This window comes from Protopterus annectens, chromosome 6.part0 (genome assembly GCF_019279795.1).
Source record: "Protopterus annectens isolate FY-2018-M chromosome 6.part0, PAN1.0, whole genome shotgun sequence".
Taxonomy (NCBI): domain Eukaryota; kingdom Metazoa; phylum Chordata; order Ceratodontiformes; family Protopteridae; genus Protopterus; species Protopterus annectens.
The window spans coordinates 1,057,136,385-1,057,156,874 of record NC_056737.1 but is presented as its reverse complement, the minus strand read 5'-3'; the positions used below and the strand labels follow the sequence as shown (position 1 = coordinate 1,057,156,874).

Sequence of the window (20,490 nt, the reverse complement as noted above, 5' to 3'; positions counted from 1 at the left end):
TAATCGGTTAGCGTGTGTGTGTTTTTTTGAGAGAGAGTTCACTAAAATTAAAAAGTCCTGTAAGATATGGCATAGGTTCAAATGGACATGACAAGAAACTACAGAAAATATTAACCGGCCAAAACGTTAGCTTGTGTGTGCAACACGAAAACTGAAACTAGACATTTTTTTAAACAGTTATACATAGGTGGAAATAACTTACAATAATAATTTCCATATTATCTTTAAAAGTGAATGGTCTCACAGGTATACACAAAAAAATAAAGTAGTGAATTACATTAAAAATGCTTTGCACAAATAAGCTATGTTACAGCAGGCACATTTGGAAAGAACTAAAACATATAAATTTGATAAAAGAAAGGATTTCAAGATGGTTACTCACTTGAATTTTTGGACAAAGGAAAAGACAAGTACTTACATTAACTGCTAGAAGAGCTTCAACAGTCACAAAACAGGAAAAAAGAAAACTATGGTAGATCTGTAGAAGTAAGGGGCTACTGTCAAGGGATGAGGATTATGCCAATATGTATTTATATTCCACCTAAAATTTCAACAGAACTTAAGAATTCTGGGAGAAATAATCAGCTGTCAGCAGGGACTATTACTTAGAGGTGGGAACAGGAATTTGATATTTACAGTGAGGTTGTAATGGGGCGGCTAGAAGGGAAAATATAACAAAAAAAGGTAAACTTTTGAAGAAATGCATGAAAATATTTGGTGTGGAAGATGTAAATTCAGTAGTTGGAGCTTGGAGAGAATTTACATATTATTCTCCAAACTTGGCTAGGTTAGAAAGAAATTATACTTCACAGGAACATGCATTTGAAAGTTTTGATACGCAACCAATAACTACTTCATGTCACGCACCAATAATAACCAACACAAAATTGCAGGATAATAAAATAAAAATGGGACACTGGCACTTTCCACCTAGCTGTTAAACAGAGAGGAATTTAAGGAATGGGTAATGGAAATTATTTGTGAGTTATTAGAAAAGATAGAAATTTATTCGGAAAATATATCCAGAGTGTGTTATAAAAGGGCTGTTGCCAACAACCTACAAGAAGGAAAATAACCTGAGATCCTGTACTGGTACTAGAAATATTTCAGAAATGTTATGAAAATCTATATAAGCCAGACAAATGTGGAAATCAAGAAAATGCAGAAACGGAAATGGTTATGGAAGAATTACATATGTCAGGGTTACAGGTAAATAAAGCTCAATTACTAACAAGACTAAAAATTCCCTGTGGACTACTCTGATAGAAATATTGGGTAGTCAAAATGGTGTAATGAATGAAATTATTTTATTTATTTATTCATGTGGAATACCTGAGGTGAATTTACAGCTACCCATCCACTCGTCCAGACTGCGTTTGAAGAGGACCAATGAGGTGCTCTGTCTGACATGAAGTGAGTCTGTTCCAAAGGCGTGGTAAACTCTGGGAGTCAAATCTGTCCCTCCAGCAGGTTTTATTAATGTCACATGCCAGGTTAAGGTCTTTAGAGCGAGTAATTAGTGTACCATTTGACTTGTGGATATGCAACATTTTCAATCTGCCATATATGCAAGGCAGAGATAGTCTCAGAGTAGTCTGTAAGAAACAGAATTAAGTGACAGTGATTTTGGATGATCCACATAGGAGATGCTGAAGACAGTGAATTTTCCTTATGAGGAACCTTTGTGGTTTCTCCAACTGCTGCAGGTTCTTGGAAAGGTACATACCAAAAGGGGCATTGTACTCACTTACTGGCCTGATGAGTAAGAGTACAGTGAGGGTATAACTTCTTTTTTTTCTGGAGGCAATGCCCTTACTTACGAGATGTGCAACATAGAAAACCTTTCTTACCACTATGGAGACATGGTGATCAAAGGTAAGACTGCTGTCAACCTGTGTGGCCAGGTCTCTCACCACTGAGTGGCTGCTTATAGTGTTGCCTTTGGCCGGCTAAGACCTACCTGCAATCAACTGGACGTACAAGTGAATTTAAGTAAATCTTTCTGAACTTTTTTCAAATAATACAGCATTTAAATTGATTTGTGTTGCATTGAATACTATCTAGCTGGAAGTTGTGGCTCTGTTTTTTCAGTTAGTTCCCCACCCAACCTCCCTGCTTTTGTTTTGGTGTTAACCTTGGTGGCTTTGAAACTGCCCACCCCTCTTGTAAATTTGCATCGGATACTCCTCTTGGGCCCATCTCATTTGCTCACTCAAAAAAAAAAAAAAAATTTGCAGTTTATTCATCTGCTTTTACTGTATTTGTGTTTCTTCCTATTTAATTACTTTTATTTTGCTTTTGCGTCATCTTAAAAGTACTCAATTGTATTTATTACTGCTTGGTGTAACTATCATTCTAAGCCTTTTGGTTTAAGCACTTGGGCTTCAGACCAGTTGTTTTACGTTAAGAAGGTTTGTGGTCTGCACTGTTGTGGCAGGACAGGTAGCTTACATCCTTCTAAGTTGTGAACTGCTGATTGAAGGCTCAGTGTCTGGTTATTCTAAAAGTGTATTAGTTCTGGTTTAAGTACTTGGGCTTCAGGCCAGTCATTTTACACTAAGAAGGTTTGTGGTCTGCACTCTTGTGGGAGGAGAGGCTGGACTCTGCTTTTCTGAGCTGGGAATTTCTGGTTAGAGGCTTATAGTGCCTGCATATTTGAACTGTTTCTCACTGAAATTGGTGTGCCTTGTTTGCTGTCGCATAAACTAGATTCGGGCCTGCTGAATCTAGCTTTGTTTGTATAACTTGAGCACTAATCCAGGCCTTTTTTGGAGAAGGTTCCCCTGCACCGCAGTGGCAGGAGTGTGCAGTTAGAACTTGTCTGACTGAAGACTACAGGAACAGGGCTCAGTTTTGAGATTTTTTTTACTGGTTAATTGGGTAATTTGTTTAAAAGCCTTTTCTGATTGCTTGTAGTCGTCTAAAGCTGTTTCAAGTGTATTTTTTTTTACTGGCTACAGTCTTTTAAAGCTGTTTTAAGTGTATTCTTTACTGTTTTTGCCTTCTCTTTTCAAAAAAATAAAAAAAGTCCTTGTTTCCCACCTTTCTAAGCTAGTATAGTCCCAGTTTTCAAGCTAGTGCTGAATTCAGGGCTTTGTTACAAGTTTCTGAGTTGCCCATACCTTACTTGGATAGAACAAGGTTTCTATGTTCACCTGTGAAAGAGGGAGCATTGAGCAGCCATCTGTCCCTGGAGGAGTGGTTCCAGCCCAGAAGTTAGTAGTTTATAGGCCATTTTGGGCTAATTTCTCTCTCTTTCATTTCCCTGCTGTAAAAACCACGTTTGCACAGTTTTGCACATCCGGGCAGCGCCGGTTAGCTAGGGCTAAATTATTCCCGGCTCCACCAAGTGTCCTCTTCAGTTTTTCCCTTGAAAGTAGTCTAAGTCTCAACCTAAGCATTTAAAAAGCATCTTACAGTCCAGCATTTGCTCAGACCTAATAGGAAGCACCAATATGCCCCGACACTTGATTGCCCAGCAGGGCAACGCTCATTATTCACCCCTCACCAACCAAGCAACTAAGCAGCTCACCCTACTATTCAGGCATGACCAATGGGCAATTTCAGGTATACTCTCCAGTCCAGCTGGTGAACCTGGGTATATCCTGAGGCAATGTTACAACTGCCTCATATACACAGACAACCCTCTCCGCCTACCACAAACATTAACATATGCGAGAGATGCAATTATATAGCTAAATTGGAAACTAAGCTCTCTCCACCAAAGACTGGAACAGGCAGTCATGAGGAGAAGGTTAACACCTGCACCACACCTCCAGCCTCACACAGACATACTAAACCAGCACTGGCGAAAAATACACAAATACACAAAATCATACTCCGAGGCTATAAATAAAAACCTGCAAAAGCATCAGAGACCTCCAAAGCAGACACCCAAAAAAAAACTGCACCTCCCGTCACAAACCAGACAACACATAAAACACAAAATCAGTGTGCCGCACAATCACAGCCCTTCAGGCAAAATAACATACCTAACACACTAGTAGTAGGAGACTCTATAGTCAGGCACACTGACGTCCTACTCACTAGGCTGTACAAGGAGAAGGTTACTGTTAGCTGCCTGTCGGGAGCCAGAATCCGCCACATCACACAAGCACTCAGGTCACTCCAGAACAAGTACAAATATGACTGTCATTGTTCATGTTGGTGTAAATGACCTGAGGCGTACCTCCCTGGACTACATGAAGAGACATGGAAGAGCTCTCTGATCATGTAGCACAGGCGGGTATGACCCTGACCCAGAGTAGCATCCTGCCCTCACCAAAAATGATACCGCAGTATACAGAAAAAATCAATTTCAACAATTGCTTAAGTTTCTGGTGACATTCAAAGGGGATCCAGTGTCTGTCAGCCTGGGACGACATGCTCGACAAGCCTAGTTGCTTCGCAAGAGACGGCTTGCACCTCTCACCCCTAGGCTTTCGAATACTGGCCAAGGCGGCTGCTGCCCCCATAGTGCCTTTTTTAGGCAAGGCTCAAAAGTCAAACCCACCTCCGTAAACAGCACAAATAAAAAAATGAGGGATATGCTACTCAACGCCAGGAGTTTAAATCTCAAAATGCACGCGCTCGAAGCACTCCTCAGTATGGAGAACGTCGACATCTGCACATCAACTGAAACCTGGTTCAAGGCTCCACAGAGCACCCCAGCACTACCGGGCTACAACTCATAACACACATTTCGGCCACAGAACATGGACCGAAACACAAAAGGAGGGGGTGTATCCATATTCATCAAGGATACCTATACCTCCACATTAGTGGCGCAGCATGATATCTCTGAGATCATCCATGTGCAACTAATATCGGGCAAATCTGCAATGCAAATTGCGGCCTGCTACAGATCACCCTCCATGACCCAGGACCACCACTCCGCCTTTCTGGAGACACTAGAGAACATGAAGGTCCTACCGAACACCTTGATATTGGGCGATTTTAATTACCCTGCCGTTAACTGGGAAACCTACTCAAGTACAAACTCCCAGGTCCAGCGCTTCCTGCAATTTATCAACTCAAATGCCCTGAATTAGCTGGTAAACTCCGCTACCAGAGGTGAAAACATATTGGACCTGGTCATCACCAACATGGGCGGCAGGTGTTCCGCACCGGAGGTCAACCAGTAACCGGTTAGATCAGACCATAAACTATTCACTCTGGATGTCCACACCACACCACCACCCCCAACCAAGGAAACCACAGTGAAAAACTTTTCTATAGCAAACTTCACCTTACTTAAGACAGAGGTGGTAAGTTTCACAGCCCCCATGCTAAAGGACAACAGTGTCCAAGATGCAGGAACCTTTACAAATGCACTCCGAGCACCTACAAGAATGCATGGATCGTGCCATCCCTAGCAAAACCAAGAATCACTCCCCCAAGAGAAGGAAACCAGTCTGGTGGACCCCTGCCATAAACAGGCTATACAATAGAAGGAGGAAACTAGTTCAGAAAAAAAGCAAATCCCAAGAAAGAAAGACATCCCTGATCAGTATCAGTAAGAAACAGAGGTCTCTCATAAAATCATCCAAGGCTAACTTCGAAAGAAAAATAGCCAAGGATTTGAAAGATAACCACAAAGCCTTCTTTAGCTATGTCAAGAATCTAAGTGGCAACTCACAGATATGTTCTGAGCTAGTGCAAAATGGCACAAAATATACTGAACCTACTGATGTTGCCAATCCTGGCAGATGGATTCAGTGCAAACTTCACCCCCCTCTTCACCCTCAAAAGGGCCCACAACAATACGGAAAAGTGTAGTGTCCCAGAAATCATAGACGCACAGGTGAAAACAGCCCTTTCAAAAGCCAAAAGCACAGCGTCAATGGGGCCAGATGGTGTCCCAGGCTGACGAACTAACCCCCCACCTAAACAAACTGTTCAACCTCAGCCTCTCTACAGGCTACATGCCCACAGAATGGCACACAGCAACGGTTATTCCGCTCCACAAAGGAGGGGCCACAACTGACCCTGGTAACCATCGCCCTTAAGCCTGACTAGCCTGGTCTGCAAGGCTATGGAGCGCATCGTCATGGAACTCATTAACAAAGACAATGGGAACCTCCAAACACTTGACCCGACCCAGTTCGGCTTTGTTAAGGGCAGATCATGCCTACTAAACCTGGTTGACTTCTTCGAGACAGTCACCAAGGCCATAGAAGAGGGGAAGGTGGTTCACACAGCCTACCTTGACCTCGCCAAAGCTTTTGACACCATTCCCCACTCAGGAATTATAGAAGAACTCACCAGCCTGAACATAAACCCCTACATCACAAGATGGGTTGCCAACTGGCTTACACACAGAACTCACACGGTAAGAATAGCAGGCTCCAGGTCAGACTCTAAACAAGTCACAAGTGGTGTCCCACAAGGCTTGGTCCTGGGACCCCTACCGTTCGGCATATACTTCTCAGAAGTACAGGCAAACACAAGATGACTATGGCTAACCAAGTTCGCCAATGACTGCACACTGGGAGCCATAATTGACTCTCCGGCTGACATGGACATTCTCCAAAAGGGCCTTACAGAGACAGACACCTGTTGTCAAAGTCATGGTCTCAAGCTAAATGCCAAAAAATGCATAGTCATCCCATTTGGGAAAAACAAATCACCCATGAATTACTACATAGGTGGCAGCCCCCTTAATACAGAAGAGGTAATAAGAGATCCGAGGACCCAGGAAGATAGTAATCTCTCCTTTGACAATCATATTGCCAAAGTAGTTAGGAAATCCTTCTATGTAGCCCATCTAATTACTAGTAGTTAGGAAATCCTTCTATGTAGCCCATCTAATTACTAAAGGGTTCCAATCTAGAAATAAAGAGGTTATAGTGCCCCTCTTCACTCATCAGACCCATCATAGAGTACAATGCCCCATTTGGGATGTACCTCACAAGACACGTCCAACAGCTGGAAAAAACACAAAAGTACCTCACCAAGAGGATTACTGGCCTCAAACATATGCCCTATGCAGCCCAACTGGAAAAACTCCGGCTGTACTCAGTGGCATTTTGCTTACTCAGAGGTGATCTCTGCCCAACTTACAAAGCCATGTCCAACTCAGAATTGATGGCCATGCTCCACCTAAAGAAATCCAAGTCACTGCGAGCCACTCGCTCTAGTGAGCTAAACCTCGCCACAACAATAAATAGAACATAATTATGAGTAAAGAGACTTGTAGGCTGCAGAATAAAATACTTGAAATTTATTTCAAAACACAAAGTTAGGCAAGTGCTTTCGAGGCAATCCTCTTCATCAGACCTTAACACACAAGGTTTAAATGAAACCAACATCCAATACAAAATTCTTTAAAAGTCAGTGAAGCAACCCTCTTTTTTTTCAAGAGAGGTTTTAAGGACACAGCACTGTTAAGGCCAGGTGATAAGTATGCCTTAAAGTCCACTATCCACCTTAATTCAGCATATTCAGTTTCATTGTTAATGTCACCTTCTCTAAAACTCACATTCATTTTCTGCAAAACCAAAAATTTAAAATTGTGCTGGTCACCACAATCTAAAACATGCCTGGCTAGTGCATTAGTAAGCTTGCTGTTCCTAATATCATTAAGATGTTCCATTACCCTTTCCTTTAAAGTTCTATTGGTTTTACCAATGTAGAATGCACTACAGTGATTACACTTAGCAAAATACACAATGTTTTTAGTAGAGCAATCTGCGTAAAATAAAAACTCTACAGGCTTCTGATGCACAGGGTGTAAAATCATGCAAGTAGACCATATACTAATACAAAATCTGTAATTTCTACAAGAAAAAGCCCCTCTACGCTGAGAGACAAACCTGTCACATATTTTCTTCTGTTTGTAACAAGTTTCTTTTTCAAATTCTTGCCATTTTTGAAACAAAAACTGGGTATAGAACCAACAACACGACTGATTTCAGGGTCAGTAAGGAGAATGGGCCAGTTCTTTTTATGATGTCACATGTCTTGTTGACATAATTAGAAAAAGTAAGACATAGCCTATTCACAGATGTTGAGGAGATCTGCCTTTCTGGGAGTGCATTCACTAGATGCTCATTTGAATAGTAGGGTTTGGTTTTGTAACTTTCATATGAATCTACTTCCACTATCGCTCTGTCAATATCAGACTTCTTATATCCTCTCTCAACAAACTCTGTAGGGAGATGACTCATGGCTTCCATTAATTCTTCCCTGTCTGTATGTAATCTCTTGCAGCGTAAGACTTGGTTCTTGACTATATTCTTAGTAATAAAGCTGAATGTTTTTTTGTTTGAAAGAGTTTTTTCTTCAGAAAGTGGGAGTTGCTATGGGCACGGCATGTGCCAACACATACGCCAGTATTGTTTTGGCCCAGTGGGAGAAAGAAATGTTTTTTACCTCCGACATGTACAAGCAGCACATTACGTTTTATAAACGTTTTGTGGATGACATCTTCTTTGCTTGGCATGGTGATGAGACACAATTAGATACATATGTTAGGTTCCTTGATAACACAACTGGGTGCCTATCCTTCTCCCTTAGTCACTCCAAAGGTGAAATCAGCTTTCTGGATGTAACCGAGTAAAAATATGTTTGGTAATATTTCGATCAGAATACATAGGAAGGATTGCAGGACGAACAACATTCTTCACTGCTCCAGTATGCATCCTAGACACATTACTAAGAATATAGTTACCCAGTTTTAGTTTTAAAAATGGCAAGAATTTGAAAAAGAAATTTTGTTGCAAACAGAAGAAAATATGTGACAGGTTTGTCTCTCAGCGTAGAGGAACTTTTTCTTGTAGAAATTGCAGAATTTATATTAGTATTTGGTCTACTTGCATGATTTTACACCCTGTGCATCAGAAGCCTGTAGAGTTTTTATTTTACGCAGATTGCTCTACTAAAAACATTGTGTATTTTGCTAAGTGTAATCACTGTAGTGCATTCTACATTGGTAAAACCAACAGAACTTTAAAGGCAAGGGTAATGGAACACCTTAATATTAGGAACAGTAAACTTACTAATGCACTAGCCAAGCATGTTTTAGATTGTGGAGACCAGCACAATTTAAAATTTTTTGGTTTTGCAGAAAATGAACGTGAGTTTTAGAGAATGTGACATTAACAATGAAACTGAACATGCTGAATTAAGGTGGATAGTGGACTTTAAGCCATACTTATCACCTGGCCTTAACAGTGCTGTGTCCTTAAAACCTCTCTTGAAAAAAAAGAGGGTTGCTTCGCTGATTTTTAAAGAATTTTTATTGGTCGTTGGTTTTATTTAAATCTTGTGTGCTAATTTATTTGTGTATTAAGGTCTGATGAAGAGGATTGTCTTGAAAGCGCTTACCTTTGTGTTTTGGAATAAATTTCAAGTATTTTATTCTCCAGCCTACAAGTCTCTTTACTCATACTTATATTTATATTCTTGGGATCTTGGTTCCACCATCTCTCTACTTCCTACAATAAATAGAACATGCTGGAGGGATAGATTCCTGTCACAGAGACTCCCCATGCTTTGGAACTAAATTCCTAACTACATTAGGCAGAGCCCCTCACTAACACTCTTCAAGAGAAACCTTGACGAGTGGATGAGTAACAGAAAATACACCCATGGGATCACTTCATTGGCTCTTCATGACAGAGACTCAGTTAATTAATCAATGGGGCGGCGAAAGCTGACACACTCTGGCTAGGCTTATAAATGCCCTCGGGCAGATAGCCTAGTACCTAACTATGAACCAATGTGGTACTTGGCAGAACATCGCTCTTACCAAAAGGGATGATAATACTTTTTTTTTTTCATTAAGTTTGGCCATGACTTTGGCACCAATCATTTGTTTGTGTAATACCCTCCTGCACGATGTTAACATCATTTGAAGATTCTTTGACAGCTACCAGTTTGCAGTCATCGGCAAACTTTGTCAGTCACAGACCTTCAGTTTTTGCTTGTAGACTATTCAGTTGCTCTTACAAAAGGACTGTGAAAATGCACAGCTATATAAATTTTTTTAATTTACTTTTATGTTATTGATTCAAAATCCATTACTTTAGTGCAATAAAAGAAGAAATAATAGCTGTGTCTACTTTCTATAAATTACTGTTGCCACTAGTAAGTCAGTCATCTAGTGGGGTTTTCTGTGTACTACACATCATACAAAATCGGAGATAATGAATGGATTCAAAAAAAAGTTGTACGAATAGTTACATTTTATGGCTCAGATTGCCAAAAAAATGGTGAAGATTATTTTTGATAAACTGTCAGAATTTGAAAGGATGGGTCTTGAAACAATTTACCAGCATGCATTTTAAAACAGAATTATAACTACTTATAACCTGATGTTCTCCAACAGCTATAAAGAAATGCATTATAATGCAATGTAATTTACACAGACTTCAGCTTTTGATAAGGCCATTTACAAAACATTTACCAATAAATTAGAACTAGGTATTTATCCATCGAGATAAGATGAATAGCTGCATGGCTTATATGTAGAACATGGCAAGTAATAGCAAACAACATACAACTGGACAGGTTATTCCAACTGGACAGGTTATTCCAGTGGAATTCTGTGTTACAGTCTGGGTGTTAGACAGGGTTCTGTCCTAGTACCGTACTTGTTTAAGTTGGATCTTTCAGTTCTACAGTCTGTATGCGGATTACTTAAAAATAGGCAAACTAGTTACATGTGTTACACACAGAGCACATATGAAAAAGAAACGGACTTAACTGACCGTTTAGGCACACTGGAACAGTATGCTGATAAATATATATGTAAAAAAAACGTAAAATTTAGAAGATATAGACCAAAATATGAATATTTAATGTAGAACACTGTGACTGCAAATGTAGAAGATTCATTTCAGGACATGGGTATATGGGTAGTCCCAGCTTCGAGTTTTTTCTAATCAAATCAACCAACTGGTTAATAATAGTTATAAAACTATAGGTTGGGGAAAAAAAGGTTTATAAAAACTTGGAAATCAGAAATGTTGAAATCATTGTTATTTACGTTAGACCCAAACCTGTACTCAAGTGTGTGTTTTTACTGAATTTCACAAATGTACAGAATTCGCTCTTGGCTGAAATAAACATGGCAGAAAGCCCACTTCTACCAGGCCACATGGAAATGTTATGTGTCCGCACAGTGCGAAAATAAGGTGTTCCACTTCTTGACTGTCTTACATTGCCAGGGTTTGTGTTTCACATTGGCCTCTCAACAGGTTAAGACCTTTGCCCACACCTTTATCTAAAATGAGTAGGATAAACCCCTACACGTTGAGTCTCCATTACTTCCCACAGTGAAAGCAAGGGCATCTCTTTTAACTAATCCTTAGTTTCTTCAGTATTTGTAAATATCAAAAGAACATGTAACCAAGGAGACAAAATACACAGAGCTGAAAATCCAACATGTATTTTAACCTGCATATTTTACACTTTTGAATATGATACAACTACAACCGCTGCTGAAATGCTACATTCAAGAAGCTGTGTCACAAGCTCCACTTCAGCTGCTATTGTAAATTTATCTTCCTGATTGTTTTATGAACCTGCTCTATACCGAAACTTTTGTGGTTTTCACAAATTCAAATCCTCTTTTCCTTCCAACAGTTGAGTAGTCAAGAGATTTCCTCTGTGTCTCACCCTCCAATATGACAAGTTTGCTGCTCATATTCCAACTGATCACTTAAAATTACCCTTCCCATCGCGCACTCCCACTACTTGCTACTGAACAGTGTTATGTTGAGTAATTGCTTATGCAAAACCTTTGTACCTTTTAGGATCCAACAATCCCAGTCCCTTAATATAACCATCAAAACAACATATATGAGACATAGTCCAATACAGAAGGGTTCAAATTTCTTTGGATTTAGATGAAATATCATCTGCAATCAGCAGCACTAGTAAAATAAAAATTTTCCTAACCACCTCTGCAACGTTATGGTCAAATGCAAGAAAATTATTTACTTGTGTTACAAGGTCTTTCACCATACTATCACTTTGAAGCGGAGCACTAACTATACTACAGACAGATGAAATGACTGTTTTGTGAGCATCAGATGTTGACATGTACAAGTTCTATCTGGGAGATTCTGCACAAAAGAAAAGGACTTGAGAGTGACATCAAGCTTGCGGTCACCCACAAACTTAGTTAACAGAGATCCCATTTCTTAACTTGGAAATCTGCAAAATATATACCTACTAGTAATGGTCCCAGCCCCAAGGAACACTACTGGTCACCTTCATGTCTGATGAGGATGCACCTACACCCTCACTACATGGGTCCTAAACCTCAACCCATTTGTTAGCCACCTAACTACTTATGGATCAGTTTGAATTGTAGTAAGTCGCTGTACTAGTAGGGGCTGCCAGCTGCACTCATTAAAGTAGGCACAGAGTTTTATCTGCATAACACACAAAAGAAAAAAAAAAAGGGGGGGGACTAAAAGTTCACAATTCCCCTTACTGGAAGTGCTGAACCAAATGATACAACAGTGTGGTTGAAAAAGTCCCATATTCATCAATGAGATACTAATTAACTAAGAACTACTTACCCCCCTTCTCCCTCACACAAACATAAATCCATGTTTTACTAACAAGACCGTTCTTCACGTCAAAAAATTTAATATTTGATACATGTGCCTTCAATTACCACATGTCTGCAGTGCAAATAAACCAACATGCATACAAAAGTATGCATCCGCTGCTCACATCGACAAATGGAACTATGCAAGCCAAATATCCATCAAGTATTACAACATGAATAGAATTCCTTCAATTCCTACAACCAACATAATTTGACTGTCAACATACAGTGCTATCTTCCCAATTTTTGATGAACTGGGCAAAAACTACTTAAATACACATTACACAAAATATTAACAAAATTGCCTAATATTTAACTATGGCTAAACTTTTACCTACTGATGCGATTATTTACCTTCCAAAAATGGTACCCACCCTGCACAGAGGGCAACAAAATATATCCACCCTTGCATGCCTTCTTTACAGTTTGTGCAACTTCCAGAAAAACAATGTAGAGGTGAGCCACAACATTGCATAGTGATAAAAAATGCACAATGATATAACCTGCATGAATTCATAATTCACACAAAACGATACCTATACTCACAAAGCTCAAACATACTGCATAATGAGAAGTTGACATTTCTGCTCTAAATACCTAAACATATTAAGCTGCAAATAACTACCACAAATTAATACAATAATATGATCTGTGCAATACTAAATCAGAGAGCCAATACAGTGCCAACTCTGCAGTTTAAGAAACACTGAAAGAGGATGAACAATGGTCTTATAACATAACTACTACAGTACATCTGTCAAATCTGACATTACCGGCATACACAGGATATTCTAGAGACATGTAAATACTAAACACAAACACTCAATTTGAGAACATGCACCACTTACTCGGAGTAAAATGAGAACTTCAATAAATAAATAATACGATGACATACATGCAGTGAAGATTTTGCCAACACGGTCAACTGAAAAATTCAACTTACAACTGGCTTTCTCTAATCGTAACTTAATAAATTTCAAAATCAAAGGTCACCCATTATGACTATAGAGAATAACCATGCTAGTCCATTTCAACAGAATTTAAGGATCCAAAGCAAAAGCTGCCCTGTAGGCAAGCAGCAATGCACAGGCATGTGGCAAAAGTCAAATCTCAACATCGGAGAGGAGGGTAACCTGTCATACCACTACTACAGTTTCTAAGAAAGATTAGTTGAATAGATAGGCCCCAGTAGCCATCCCAACTATGCACCAAATGCTCATCAGAATCTGCAAATCAAGAAACAGGCGTCAGGCAGCTCCGATGATAAGATCAAAAAGCCCAAAGAACGCAAAATATTGCGCCCCCTTCCCGGTAGGGCAGGGACTGCCTGGACTCCCCGCATGTCAACTTTCCAGGGGCAAATGCCCACTGTACCCATTCAAAGCAACACATTATTCACTCATATAAAACCTGTCCTATCTTTTCAAATGCATAGTAAAACTTGCTCTATAACTAAACTGACGAATGAATAAGGGATTACGGTGGCATGCCGCCGACTCAACCTAGATCAGACCAAGCACAAGCTGCACTCACCCGAGATAAGCAAACACACGCGTTGCCAACGGTAATCCTTTGCGCTGATTAATACTCAAATCAAGTTCAATGTTTAATAGGTATTTTCCTTGTTAAGTCCTGTCAGCGCTTAATACTACAGTAAACAAGATCTTTTTTTCAACGCGAAGGAATACCACCAAACTGTTAGGCCTCACATGAAAAAGATTGCTTTCCACGTGACCTTCCGTCGTGCGTTGCAACCACAACCTCTGTTACACATATCGTGAGACTTCATACTCCCCCCTAAAGTGAGTTGAAAAATGCTTTACAAGAAAATCAACTACGGCAACGTGTGGCGCGCTTGCGTTCTCTGTGCCATGCTGTGAATGTCGTAATCTGTCAGTGGACTGGCTGACATCCACGTATACCTTGGGGAAGCTCGTGATCGACTGTTTTCTTTCTTGTCTATTTTCAATTAATTTATTTCTTACGTGCTGTGCTGACACATTGTCTGGTTCAACCAGACTGGCGGAACGCAGTTTTCAGATTAAAACATACAAATCAAGTGAAAATAATTAAAATTGACCGAAAAGCATCTGGGGAGGTGCAACCATGAGCCTTATGCAGAACGTTTGAGCATTGTTTCAAAGAGTAGAATGGGGGACTGATATCATGTATATTGTGTTTGTGTCGAAAAAAAGGTTGTAACCACCTTTAGCGCATACCAGAAATCACACATATTTTCATATACTTTGGAATTTTATAAAGGCACGTGCAACCATTTGCACTTCCACCAACAACACCCCTCCACGCACACACACAAAATGCAGCCCGTCCGCAGTAGATTGCACATGTTGTTGAAGGGCATAATCTTTGCTTTGTTTACATAATTCCACATACTTTAATAGCTGCTTGAAATATATAGCTAACACTAAAACACTGATTTTTCACATTCTAATTGTGCAACATGAAAATGCATACATTAATGACGATAAAAAATATCACAATAACAGTTTCTATTCCATTATGGTATATATGTATTATACTTAGTTTCCATCACTGCTCATTTCTTTTGTTTTTGTGCATTAGCACAATTTCATACAGTTTTCATAACTAACTACTCATTTTAGGCAATTTATTTGAGGATTGTTTTGTATATATATTGTTCTAGTTTATTCTTATGAAAATTACTTCCTTTATCTTTTAATGATTCCAACTGGGTTGTAACACACCAAGGAAGGGCATTGGCCTGAAAGCTTTATGTAGTCTAAATAAACAAGTTTGCTGCTTACTATTACTTGCCTAGCATTTCTATCACTGGACTTTACCTTATTCTTTGTGTATATTTTGTGTCTGGAGTGACAATTAACCTTAGAGCTGGTCCTAGCTGTTTTTTTACAGTGTTCAGAAGTTAGTTTACAGCTGGTTTAATAGTTGATTTCCGCTTTCCTGTCATTTTTTTTCCGCTAATAACATTGAACTTAATAAAGCCTTAAGCTTACATGGAGAATAAACGTTTCTGTGAAAGCATTTCAATGCAAATATCCTAAATCTTCTGGAATTTGTAGCCCATCTATTGGCCTTACAAATTTCATCCCACTTCTTTTTTGCAATTTATTGTTCTAATCTTTCCTCCCAGTCTTTTTTATTCCCTTCTGATTGTTAAATATAGTTATTGTGTACCATTTTTATGTGCTATACTGTCGCTCATCTGGTCAGGATAAAAGACGAACATTTGTGGATTCTGTTCAAGCAGCTTTATTACACACAAACACATCAGGAATGAAGCTTTATAACGTAAACTTAAATAAACTTATAAACAGACTGACTACCATATTCATACATGTTAACAATCTGGCTGTTCTTTCAAAATGATACTGCTGCCGCATGCCTCATGCTCACTATTTATATGCACATGCTTACATCTGGAAATGCTTCTTAAAGGTACATACACATGCTCTGATCTACATCCTCCCACTTTGAGAAATAGTCCATATACAAAATGACAGTATTCAATGACATGCAATTTACAGAAATGATCTTTTGGCATGCACTAGTACAAAATCAGACACACATAAAACAATCATGTCCAAGTTGCTGTGTATTTTACAACTAGGTCTGGAAATATGACCTGATCATGTAACATAAAAGTCAGAATTGGAGCTAGCAACGGGGACTGTCTTCAAGGAATGTTCAACTTTGGGGACAACTGGAACATTGTCAGGAACAGGAATGGATACTGAGACATGTTCTTTGGTATGAACATTGTCAGGGTTTCTCTGAGATCTAGAGTCTGTATCACAGGTAAGATGCTGCAATATCTTTTCTGATAAAGGAAGAAGATGTCTGCAGTTTCTCCTGTATTCCATACCCTCAGATTCCACTAGGTAGGATCTCGGCTCAGCACATATACCTCACACTTAACCAATTTGATCAAAGCCTTTCACTGTTTGCATCCTCACTGTCTCCTTCTTTTAATGGATGAAGAAATCTGCTTGTTTTATCATAGTTGGACTTCTGAGAAGAACACTTCTTAAAAAGTTGGGCTTTGATTGTACTGCTGTTTTTAGCATTAGGCACCAAAAAACTAGAACTGAGAAGCAAGGTTGTTCTGGTTTGCCTAGATAGAAGTCTCAGAGCAAGTGAACCAAATAGATTGTCACGGGGTATATTTCTGAGATTAAGTAAATTCAGAAAGATATCGGTATTGTCACACTTTGACCTCTCTAGTAACTGCTTTGCACTCTGTACTGCACATTCAGCAAGGACGTTTGACTGTGGGTATTCAGGACTACTAGTAACATGGATAAAGTCCCACTCTTTTACAAATCTCTGAAACAATTGACTGGTAAACTGGGTATCATTGTCAGAAATAACTCTGTGTGGGCTACCATAGACTGAGAAATTACATTTCATCTTAGTAACAACAGCACTGGACGTTTGGTTAGGTAGCAAATCGATCTCAAACCAGTTCAAATAAGAGTCTACCAACACTAAGTAATCCTGATTGTTACACTCAAATATGTCAGTTGCTACTGTTGACCAAGGTAGTTCAGGAATTTGGCATAGTTGAAGTGTCTCTTTTTGAAAATGTGGCTTAGTACTGTTGCACACTGAATAAGAAGAAAGCACTTTATCAATGTCTTTTGATAGAGAAGGCCAAAATACTAGTCCTTTCACCCTTCTTTTGGTAGAATCAGAACCTGGGTGGCCACAATGCAAAATGTATTCAGGCTTTAAGGAAGCAGGAATAATAACTTTGGGACCTTTGAAAATGATACCATCTTCCATCACCATGTCATCTCTGTATGGAAAATAAGGTTGCAATTCTGGCGGTACACAGGATTGCTTTGACAGCCATCCTACATTGATGAAGTGGTTGAGCTTTTGCAAAATTGGTTCAGTCTTTGTATGATCTCTTAGCTCATCAAGTTTCTTGGTAGAAAAATTATGCACTTCCATGACATCAATGTCAAAATTCTCTGCATCAAGCTGTTCTGTGGTATTTCTGGGCAATCTGGATACAGTATCGGCCAGATAAAGAAGTTTACCTTTTATATAGACCATTTTTAAATTATACTTTGCCAATTTGAGCATCATTCTTTGTAATATTACTGGAGCTGAATGCATAGGCTTCTTTAAAATAGTGACTATAGGTTGATGGTCAATTTGTATCTAGATAGCTCGGCCATAAATATAATCATGGAACTTTAAACCTGCGAACACAATTACGAAAAGTTCCTTTTCAATTTGAGCATACTTCATCTCAGTTTGGGTAAGAGTTCTAGATGTGTAGGCAACATGTCTGCCCTCTTGAAAAATAACTGCACCAAAACCAAACTTTGAAGCACAACAGAAAAGAACTACTGGTTTGTTGACATCATAGTACCTTAATGTAGACGAGTTAGCAATTTGCTGTTTGAGGTTATCAAATGCTGTCTGGTGTTGTTCTAACCATGACCATGCAACATTTTTTGTGTGTCAGCTCTCTCAAAGGCACTGATAACTCACTAAAGTCAGGGATAAATTTGCCCAAATAGTTAACCATACCAAGAAAATGTTGTAGGGATTGGACATTGTCTGGAGCTGGCATCTCAAGAATGGCTGCTTGGTTAGAAAGACCTGGTTATAAGCCTGTACTGGTAAATAAATTACCTACATAAGTAACTTCTGGTAGTCTAAATTTGCACTTCAGGGGATTGAGCTTCAAGTTCACTTCATGCGCTCTGTCCAGAACTTTCCTAAGGTTTCCGTCATGCTCTGCTTCACCATTACCTCCAACCAGTAAATCATCAACTATTATTGCACACGGGTAGTCCGAAAAAAATTTGCTCCATTGCATGCTGAATGACTTCACTGGCAGAACTTATTCCAAAAGGCATCCTGAGCAATCCGTATCTACCAAATGGGGTACTGAATGTAGTCAATAGTGAAGATTTGCAATCAAGGATTACTTGCCAAAATGAACTTTTTACATCTAAGACAGAAAAAAATAGTGGCATTTGGCATGAGGGTTGCAATCTTCTCGACTGTACGCATAGGATGATGTGGTCTTTTTAATGCCTTGTTCGTGTCTCTTGGGCAATGCATATTCTGAATTCATCTGCATTTTTCTTATGAGCAGCTACCATGGAAGACACCCACTCAGTTGTTTCTCTGACTGGACAGATCACGCCTTGCTGCACCATTTTGTCTAACCAGACCTTGACTTTGTCCTGCATAGATACTGGAACTTTCCTTGCTGGTATGACCACTGGACTGACCTCTGGGTCTACTTTCATGGAGTACACAACTGGAAGTTTGCCTAACTTGCTGTCGAAAACACCAGCATACTCTAAGAAAATAGCATCAGTAGAGCTGAAACTGTGACATGTGTTTACATGATGTACTTCAGTAAAATTTATTTTATTTATTTATTTATTTATTTTACATTTGTTGACCGGGCTAGTCTAGCTGGATATATGTCCATTTTCAGTAGAGGCCCGGGGAGAAAAGCTCCAAACATGAATATTGAGACAGTTAACAATACATAGAACCATTAAGAATAAATACAGAGGAAGCAATGGTCTAGTGAACAGTTATAATAATACATTTGTATACTAAACAATATAAGTAGAAATTAACTAAACAATTCTATAAAAAAAAAACTAAACTAAAAACAATTCTACAAATCACACTAGAAGGTATGAGCAAGTCATAGTTATGGGAAAGAGAATATATATGTCATTGTGTTATTCAAGAGGAAGAGTAGTACTACGATTTGGAAGTAAAGGTTAAAGGAGAAGGGATAGGGTTAAGAATAGAAGGGGAAAAAGATGTCAGTCTGGGTTAGTACATGGACAAAGCCAATGAGCTTTCAGATGTTCTTTAAGATGTTTTTTAAAAAGAGAAGTAGAAGCAAGGGTAGATAATTCAGCAGGAAGCTGATTCCAGAATTTTCCTGCAGTGTTTGAGAAAAGTGAATCACCGGCTTTGTTGTTGGCTTTATTTGAGGAAACTAGAAGCTTGTTAGCAGAGCGTAGTGTAGCTAGATTAGTGTAAGTTGTAATTAGATTAGTGAGGATAGGGACGATGTTAAGGTGGTACAGGGTCTTGTGCGTAATAAGTAATTGTTGAAAGAGTATCTGGTTTTTCAGTTCTAGCCATCCAAGTTGTTTGAGGTTAAGGCAGTGGTGAGTTTTAAAGGGGGAACATGTGATGAATCTAGCTATACTATTATAACAGGTGGAGAGTTTGGAGAGGTTGTTTTTGGATAGGTTGGTATATATAACAGAGGCATAGAAGAGGGTAGAAATAAGGTGGGTTTGGGCAATTGCTTTCCTTGCAGGAGGGGTAAGGAAGGGTTTTATTCTATAGAAGGTGCCAAGTTTTCCGTTAACAGACTTTATAGTAGAGTTTATGTGTTCATCATAGTTGAGATGATTATCAGTAGTTACACCTAGTAGGCGGGTTGTAGTCTCTGGGTTGATGTTGGTACCATTGTTAGAGGTTAAAGAGAAGAAAGGAATGGGTGATTTATGAGTAGGAGTAAAAAGCAGTAGTTTTATTTTTTTGGGATTAAGGAGGAGGCAGTGTTGCATAAACCAGTTTTCAACATTCTGAAAAACAGTTTGGGTGAGGGAGTGGAGAGAGGATATATTCTTGGCTGTGCAGATTAAAGTGGAGTCATCAGCATATTGAATGCAGGTGGCTTGAGGTAAGTTCATGTGTAAGTTATTAATAAATAAGGAGAAGAGTAGGGGACCTAGGATAGATCCCTGGGGTACTCCAATATTTACTGGAAGTCGTGAAGAAAGATTGTTATGCCAAAGTACTGCTTGCTGTCTATTTTCCAGATAAGACCTAAACCACTGTATGGCTTGAGGATGAAGACAGTGAGCCTTTAGTTTGTCTAATAGTAGGTTATGGTTAACCATGTCAAAGGCTTTTGA

At 39.2% G+C, this 20,490-nt stretch overlaps 1 protein-coding gene across 4 annotated transcripts in view; it reads right to left on the bottom strand.

Annotated features, from left to right (window-relative positions):
- Positions 1-14,332, bottom strand: part of RBM25 (RNA binding motif protein 25) — a 1,759,384-nt gene extending 1,745,052 nt beyond the window's left edge. For all 4 annotated transcript variants that reach the window (XM_044074670.1, XM_044074671.1, XM_044074673.1 and 1 more), the window contains exon 1: positions 14,099-14,332. The gene's annotated coding sequence lies outside the window, so the exon portion shown is untranslated. The remainder of the gene's footprint in view (positions 1-14,098) is intronic.
- Positions 14,333-20,490: the final 6,158 nt, after the last annotated feature.